Source organism: Triplophysa dalaica, chromosome 25 (genome assembly GCF_015846415.1).
Source record: "Triplophysa dalaica isolate WHDGS20190420 chromosome 25, ASM1584641v1, whole genome shotgun sequence".
NCBI lineage: Eukaryota > Metazoa > Chordata > Actinopteri > Cypriniformes > Nemacheilidae > Triplophysa > Triplophysa dalaica.
In genome coordinates this window covers 12,655-22,493 of record NC_079566.1, presented here as the reverse complement: position 1 = coordinate 22,493, position 9,839 = coordinate 12,655, and positions in this window count along the sequence as shown.

The window sequence follows — 9,839 nt, the reverse complement described above, 5'->3', positions numbered from 1 at the left end:
TTATTTTAATTTATTTTTAAATGAACTTTACCAATTAAAAACAAGTATAGGGCCTAATAAATGCATAAAAATGCAAAACAAAATAATTATTCATTAAAACAAATAATTTGAAAAATATATCTGTCCTTTGATTTTGTGTCAGAGGTGTAATTTGTGACACAAACAATTATTTTATTCAAAGAATAAATATATTCTATTAAGTAGTTACAAGGTCAAAGGTCAACAAAGAAGACGCTCTGTTCAAGCACACACATGGTGAGTATCCCTTTCTTTGATATAAATTAGACAATTTATTTATAATGTTGGTTTTTGGTGTGGTTCTTTAAAAGCGTCATTGGTGTTGCTTTGATTTGTGTCAGCATGATGGATTTTTATTGGAATAATACATGTTTATCGGTATAATGTTAGTTTTGAGGTGACTCTGTGTTATTGTCACTGGAATTACACCAACAATGACTGATAACTCTTTGTAAATAATAAGTCAAATGAAATGATTACATAAGGAACAAGTTTGTAGATGGCCATTTTTATTGGTAACAATGTAATCATGCCGGTGAATACTACTTATACAATTTTAGGCATAAAATCTGAATTACAGTTTTTGAAGTCAGAAAGTCACTGTTTTTTGAGAATGACCCACATATGTGGCCTTTGGGATATTTGGATATTTTCTTCCCAAAACAATCCATGGTTCTATGTTATACCATGTTTGGACCACATTACCCCATGGTATGACACTTTATTTTTAAAGGAACTGTGGTTGACCTTCTATTGGTGAACTCAGTTGAGCTCTCTCTGCTCAAGCTCAGGATAATATGGATGGGTTGACACTAAAAAACATTTGATTCAATAAAGAGGATCTGCTGAGGCTCCATAAACATAAAATGTGCCTGCTCGGACCTGAATTGCCCCTAACCAGACATTTATGTTGGTCTTATTCACAGCGTTACATGGCCAGAACCGCCCAATTACCCTCCTGTGGCTGAGCAGATGGGCTCTTGTTTAGTCAAAGTTCATTAGTTTGTGTTAAAGTGCATTTGCTTGCTATGACACGAGAGTTTTATTTTAGGCTGTTTAAAATCAAGCAGCAGAATCAGATGTGTTAAGTTTCAGGATTAAAAGCTGTTAAAAGATGATTGGTGTGTGTTTAAAGTGAACTCTAGGCACCTTATTAAGATTATGACTTCCTTTTAATGACACAGTAAAAAAGTGTTTACCTTTATATTAATTTCGTTAATCACTTTTTAAGTATTTGTGTATGTTTGTAGTACTCGAGACTGGTCTTGTTCTCGAGACCATTTCTCGGTCTTGTCCTGGTCACAGACTTAGTGGTCTCGTGATTTTATTTCAAGACCGGTCAAGACCACAACTGTTGGAATTACACCAATTTAGGCATTGTCTGATTTATGTGTTAACGTCAGCGTCAGCCGGGTATGGGGAGAGTGAGCCGACCAAGGTTAGAGTGTTCAGGTGGGCACTTGGAGAGAACCGATAGGTGGTGGCAGGTCTGAACCCCTGAGATCCGTGTGGAGATAGAGCTGGAGGTGTTCCCAGAGCCGTTCGGACAGCAGGACCAGTGGTTGGAAATATTTCCCGGGAAGTTCGAGATGATGAGGGCCTGGCGGTTAAGTAGTCCACTGGTTGCCGGAGCGTGGGTGATGTAGGAGAGCTGGGGGGGGAGGGAACTGCGAAAGCTAACCAAAAGGCAAGGGAAAAAACAAAACGACAACGAGAGAGGCCTGGACAAAGAATAAAGAAGCACAAGGTTACTAGAACTGAATAGAGAAAGCTCAAGAAAGAATAACCCAACGGTGATAATCCACAAAAACTTTCTTCCACACGACAAGACAGGGCAAGGCAAAAAAACAAGGTCAAGACTAGATGCAGGAGATAGGTACTAAGTGATTAACGTCAACGATCACACAAGGGACAATGAGAAGTGGTGGTGACTTTAAAGGGGTGGGGTTGATTTGTTTTTTGTTGAAGGTCACAGAGTTAAATTTTTCTTGGGTGTTTCCTTTTTTTATGTTTAGTTGTTGGAATTTTTCTGAACAAAAATTGTGATATTTTACATTTGGTGGGTGGTAAAACATGGAACATAAAACATGTTACACATCTATATCTGCACAATATATCACCCAAGTTTATTCCATCATTATTTTATTATGATTCTTTAGTGTTTTGTGGATTTTTTAATTAATTTTTGGAGTGCTGGTCTTGGTCTCGACTCGGTCTAGGCCTGCCTTGGTATCTACCCCTCAAAGTCTTGGTCTTGTCTTGGTCTCTGCAACTCAAAGTCTTGATCTGGTCTAAGTTTGACACCCTCTAGTCTCGATATGGTCTCGGTCTCGGTTTGGTGGTCTCAAATACAACACTATATTTTTTCGTTCATCTTTGCTTTTCTACCATACGTATGTATTTTCAGTTTGAGCATAGGTGTATAATTCAGGCTTAGAAACATAAATCTCACCTCAGTTCTACTCAGGCCATGAATCTCTTGGCCGTTTTTTCTGTCACATTGAATTGCAGTGGAATCCAGCGGGACACAATGTGAGCAGCCAATGGGTTTGATAGCAAGAACAGTTTTGCATTTATTTGTAATACAGCTGGAATAAATGCCCACCACCTGTGGGGAAAATAACTTTCACAGGCAATCAGTCTGAAATAGGACTGGATCCATACAGGGCTCCTGCCTGCTCCTGCTGTACAAACTGATGATAATTGTTGCTTTCTCGAAAGCTGAAGAACGTTTTAAAAAAGATGAACTAGATTTGAACTCCATACTTCTTTAATCATAACAAGATCCTGTCGTTTAATTATTTGAATCATTTGTGGCATAGTTATAGTGATGGTTGCATTTGCAAGGATCACTGACTGGAGCCTTTCCACATTTTCTGCGTGTTTAACCAGGAGTCCAAGCAAAATGGGAATCAAAACAAACAGCATGAAGACAGATGGATGCTAACTAGAACCACATGCTGAGCAAACAAATCATTACATTGCCTGTTCTTCTCCTTGTTTGTGTTTGTCTTTTTGTGTGTTTGTGCATGTGTTTTTCACAGTGTGTGTGTGGAAAGAGTCAGGTCAACTAATAAACTTTTACTGCAGTCAACTAAAAGCTTTTAAAATGCTCAGAAAGGTATCACAAGAAAAGTGTGACTTTCAAACACAAACAGGCAACTAGTTTCTGTCAGTCAGCTTTATATGTTCTAACTCTAAAGGCCTTTCCTCATTGAGTCTGAAAATTGCGTCCAAGATTTCTGCACTTTGAAAAATAAATATGCCCTCACGTTGTGTCAATCATTTACACCCTGCCTCCGTTATATATTCGGACTGGGTTCGATTTTCTGCTTTTTTCGTATCCGTGGCAAACATTTTGACAGCCGTTTTGACTATTCAGATACACTGTACAAACGAGCGCCAAATACGATTTGATGTATGTGCGAAGACCTTAAGTGAGCTTTAAAATTATTTTATCCTAGTGTGTTATACTAGATAAAAAATGCATTGGTTGATTAACAAATGCCGTCACATAAATAGCTTTAAACAACACTGCGTACTAAATCGATATTTACTGTAAAACGAACGGAGGTACAAAAATATTGTATCTTCCAGAGTCAAGACCCCTGTTTGCCTATAATATGGAATATCCACCATTCAGGAATAAGTAGTCATTAGTAAATCTCAGTAGATGAGTCTCTATAGCCTTCCATTTTGTGCTATAAAAAAATAGAGGGCCTCAGATGTTTTGTTACTTTATGAGTTATAGAAATGTATCATAAATTTTATGCAACCAAACATCAGAAAAATAAGAACACCAACCAAAAGAATTGATTCTCCAGCATTGTATAACTGAATATGTTTTTGGTTTAATTAAAATTCTTAGTTTAAGATCATAAGTCTTTGTTTGGGGGTGCCGCAAAGGAATGCAGTACACAAATGGGGCACTTCAACAAAAAAGTTTGAGAACCACCGCTCTAGACACCCAGTTGTTTCCTAACATTAACATCATTATATTTCTCATCACATTTATTTTATAATAGTTATAGTTTCTTCTTTTATTTGGCTGTAAGCTGACTGGTTCCTTCTTCAGGGGTTCAAACAATAAAGTGCTTGCATAGGTATTGGATTAGTAGAAGTAATTTTTAATATTACTACAAAACTAAATCTAAAGCGTGTAAGATAATAATCAGTCTCACAAACTATCCTACTCAACTCAACTCAACTTTATTTATATAGCGCTTTTTACAATTTTCATTGTTACAAAGCAGCTGTACATGAGACACATTGAATACAAGAAAAACAACTAAAGGCATATACCTGTAAAAACAAGAAAAAGGTGAAAACAACAAAAGACAGACATACAAATGCTCCACACACACAATATGCACACATACTTACACACATTGACATAGACGCAAACACACACGCACAGTGAAAGCACACATAGGAGAGAGAACCACAGGTCAAATATTAAATGGACTATAAATTCTTATATGCAATATTAATTATGTCTAACTTCTAAATACTAAAGCAGCCCCCCCGGCCAGGCAAATAGTGCAAAACAATATGCAAACGGTCACGAGGAACCCAAAACTCCAATCGAGAAAAAAAACCTCAGGAGAACCCAGGCCCAACAGGGGGATTCCATTTCCCCTCTGGCAAAAGCTGCTGCCTCTGTGCAAGCTCAACTGTGCTTGCACAACAAGGCTAAATAAAAAATAAATACATTTACGAATAAGGTAAATTATAGATTTAAGATTATCATTAACAATCTAATAGCATTTGAAGTGTTGTAGAAAAATCGTGTCAAGTTGCCGCGTCCTTTATCCAGCTCTATCATCTCAGCTCTTGTTAGGTCATCGCTTCCCATTCTCGGCTCTGCCATCAGGTCTGGGCATGAACTGCATCCTGCGGTAACCTTGGAACAAAAAGACAAGACTGGCTGAGAGTAGAGTACTGTTCTGCACTCTTTGATTTAACAAGTACATCATTTTGTTGTTGGATGTGTTCTAGATTTAAACTGACAGAGTGTGTCTACCTCCCGGACAGTGCAGGGAAGAATATTCCAAAGTTTAGGCGCTAGATAAGAAAAGGATCTACCACCTGCACTTGATTTTGAAATTCTAGGTATTACTAACTGACAGGACGCCTGAGAGCGTAATGAACGTGGAAGATTGTAATACAATAGAAGTTCATTTTTAATACTGTGGTGCTAGACCATGTAGGGCTTTGTAGGTAATAAGCAAGATCTTAAAGTTAATGCGATGCTTTATAGGTAACCAGTGCAAGGTTGACAGAACCGGGGTTATTTGCTCATACTTTTTTGTACGTGTAAGAACTCGAGCTGCCGCGTTTTGAACCAGTTGCAGTCTTTGTAATAGGCCTGCAGGGCAACCACCTAAAAGTGCATTACAGTAATCTAGTCTTGATGTCATGAATGCACGAATTAATTTCTCTGCATCTGACAGTGACAGTATATGACGTAGTTTAGATATATTCTTAAAATGAAAAAATGCAATTTTACAGGTGTTGGCGACATGGCTCTCAAATGACAGATTACTATCGAATACAACGCCAAGATTATTAGCTGACGACGAGGATTTTATGGAGCATCCGTCAATAGTTAAGCAGTATTCTTGGTTGTTACGTATGGCAGTTTTTGGTCCAGTAAGCAACACTTCTGTTTTGTCCGAGTCCAGTAGTAATAAATTGTTACTCATCCAGTTTTTTAAATCAACTATGCATTCCTTCATTCGATGGAACTGCTGGGTTTCATGAGGCTTCGCTGGAGGGACTATGGCCTGGGAACGCCTCGGTGTCCCCCCGGAAGAGCTGGAGGAATTATCTAGGGAGAGGGAAGTCTGGGCATCCCTGCTTAGAATGCTGCCCCCGCGACCCGGCCCCGGATAAGCGGATGAAAATGGATGGATGGATGGATGGATAATTATAATAATAATAATTATGTGTTTTTGACAAGACGACAAGACTGATTAGCATCTAAACATCTCAAAAGCTGTCTGTACCCTTATGTATTGTTGGATTTCTCAAAGTCAAAGAGTTGAAACTTGTGACCGTCACTGTGGCAAGCAAAAGATATTGTGTATCCAGCTGTGCCGTGTTTTAGGAGCTTAATGGAGTTCTGCAGCTGCATTTCTGAAGGAGCTGATATGCACTGCATCAGAGGCAAGTGGCTTCTTTTTGACTGAAACTTAGACACATTTCAAACAGATTTTCTCACTTCTGTCAAAGGTTAATTCTTGGCATTCGATAACAACATAAGATATGGTGTTAAGGACATCTAACAGGCTGAAAATGTCAATCATGTCAGGTCAGCTTGTAGAATCATCTGACATCTCAGGTGGTCTGTGAGGTTGCATTTAATATCCTAAAAAAATTCACCTCATCGAAAAAAATAGCCTGAGTGTAGACTTCTTCACAGGAGAGATATCACTTTTCTGGTGATGCATGCTTTCAATCTCTTATAACATGGAAAACAAGCATGTTTGTAATGGCTGACTCTTTATGTTGTACATCAATTTGAAATATTTGTCCAAAACAGTCCAAAGATATTAGTATGTAACTGGTGGAGTAATAGTTGGCGGAAAATTGGGCTCGATTTTAGCATTTCAGATTCTGCTTTATACCAGATACAACCAGTGCATATTTTCAAAAATAAAAACTTGGTGAAACAACTGGAAATGTATGACTCACAATGATTATTAAAAAAACGAATGGCTTTACGTGATTATAAAAATTATGTATTGTAATGTGAGGTATGTCTTAGTAGTCATAGTAATTATTAACAGTATTAAGTCTTGACATGTTGTAACATGAATTTCATTCGCAGCTGTAAAATGTAGGGATCTATTTAAACACTCTATCTACACTGTAAAAAAATCTTGTAAAAAACAGACATTTCCTGACAGATGGGTACCAGCAATGTGTCACATAAAAAAAATTGTAAACTCGCCTGCTTTTTCTGTTCTTTTTGTTAGAGATCACATTTTTTCCCTACTATGGCAAGGGAAATTGCACCAGACTGCGTCAGACTGGTTAAATTAATTAACACTAATAACAGAAGCGTTACTTCTGCCTTTATATTGGACCCGAGTTGGATAATAAAACAAACGTTTGCGACGTTTCATAGAAGTGTTTTAGAGGTAGGCCATGCACGTGCACACACACTCACAATATCCATGTATTACACAGAAGAGTTTTCATAGCCGATGTTAAAGTCATGGAAGCTATTATTTTACCGTTGGTTACCTTAGCATGTGTGTGGCTGAATTCTTATTACCAGCTGTAGGATTGTGATGAAAGTGAAAGTAGTTAAGCGCGTAGCTCAGTCAAATGTTTACAATCTCTGATAACCAAATACTACTCCAGCGGCTCTTCCTCTTCTCTAAGGAAGACCTAGGCCCTCAGAATAGTGACATCATGTAGTCGGGAAGTAGAGGGCTGTAGTCCGATTTCATCCGTTCTCTGTAGTCCTTGAAAAGCGAATTCTGATTAACACAATATCTCGCTTTGCACTGTACTTTGAACTTTATCGTTTTGCAGGTATAGTTTATGCTCTAACAGCAACATTAGACACATCCTAAATGTAGAAAAATGTGATCTCGGGGAATGTAGGATTTAAAGTGATAGTTCACCCAAAAAATTAATTTCTGTCAATCATTTAATCACTCTCTTGTCATCTAAACCTATATGAGTTTCTGTACTCTGCAGAACACAAAAGAAAATACATTGAAGAACGTTTGCCAACTGAACCCATCCACTTCTATGTATGAACATAAAACCCATGCAAGTCAATTTGTTCAATTACCAACATTCACTAAAATGTTGACAGAATTTTCATTCTTGGGTGAACCACCCATGTTACCCACGTTGCTTTAGTAATAGCTCACTTAAAACCCAACGTTCCAAAAATGTTTGATAATTATTATGACATTAGGGAGTATGTAGAGCCTATGGTTAAATATTATGACTTTTGGTTTGTTACAAGGCAACTGCCAGGTACTGGTTGCCATGGGAAACTTGAGAAAGAGTAGGTCTTGTGCTCTGAGATCAGCCACAGGATATTTTTGTGTATATGTACTGTGATTCAGACTTTACCGAGTAGTGCTGACAACTCTACCCAAAGTACTCTTGCACCATTTCTGCCTGATCTACATACCAGCACGGAAAAATAATGAAGTGTGAAAATCACGGTCAGCTCACAGACACACCGAATCTGTAAAACACACCACAATTCGGTAAAATCAACATGGTATAATATTATTTAAATATTAGGAAAGAAACATAATAAAGGTATGTTTAGAAACAAATAGAGAAAAGTGAGAAGGATTCGAGAGCTTCCACCCACGTATACATGCAGGATGTAATTGGAGAGCAGATGCAATGCATCAGAGTCTGATTTATGAGATAATATGATCCGGATGGAAGATTCAAATGAAATGTTTATGAGGCTACTAAGATCAAGACACAGAACACACAATGGCACGTCCCCCTTGTTCGCGTCCGCATGTACCATGAAGTTAAGGTTGACCAGGCCCGACCGCACATAAGAAAAAAGATCAAACAGCCGGGAAACACAGTGGGTGGGAGTTGTTTTATTAGGCCACAGAAGAATTCAGATCAAAACAAAACGAGCGAGAACCGAATATGAGTAAGGATCGTGTAGGCTGTTCCATTTTACCATATTGTGATTACTGTCCACACATCATCGGTGAACCCCACAAATCTTTGTATCCGTAAAAGAGATAAGTTTTATTGTGTTTGTTATTGGAGGTGGAACTCCAGTAAGTTTGAGTGAGTAATACAAGAATGTGGGGGAGAGAGAGGAAGAGGGTCAGTTACCAATAATAACAACCAGGGAGATGCTAAAAAGAGAGATTCTGGTTTATTTTTTAGTTGCAGAACGGTGGCTTACAGCTGGAAGGCCCCCTGCTTTTCTCCACGGGTGATTGTAAGCATATCCGCTCCTAAGAAGATGTGCGTGTCCTCTTTTTTCCATGTGCATAGAATCTCTGTAGGACCAACTATATTGTTTTATTACAGTTGTTACAATTTGCTGTTTGCAGACCTTGCTGCATGGAATACTGCATCCTACAATGCAATGCCCCCAATTGACCTACCAGTTTCAGTTTCAGCATTTACCAACGCTGGACAATTTTTTGAAATCAAACATTGTAACTATTAACATTAGTTCATACACAGTGAACTAACACAAATAGTTGTATTGACATGAACTAACAATAAGATAAACACATGCTGAAAAACAATATTTTATATTGTTAGTTCATGTAATTTAAAGGGTCGCAAATTCAGGTGTTTTTTGCAATGTAAAAATAGTCAGTGGTGTCCTCAGAATGTCTCCGTAAAGTTTCACCTCAAAATACACCAGATATCTTTCATTACAATATGTTGAACATGGCCATTTGTTGTCTCTTAGAAAAAATGCAAATGAGCTTCTGCTCCCCTACCCGTTTGCAAAATATGACGTAGAGTGCTTACACATGTGCTTTGGATGACATCAAGACAAGCAATATGGCGGAAACCCATACACCAACTGCAATAAAAATCCCCTTAATGCCTTGTTCAGAAATACGAATTAAATGGAAAAGACAAAAACATAGAGCGATATATGCTCTCCATTTGCTGTATGAAATGTTGGCCATTGATTACTAACATACATAAACACGGATATAGGCAAAAAACATGCATTCCGAGTACTTGTATGTCAGACTGGTATGTAAAGATCAGCAACTAGGTTGTCTTACAAATGGCCACTCTTTTTCTATCTGCTCTAAGTATTATAGCACTTATGACATACG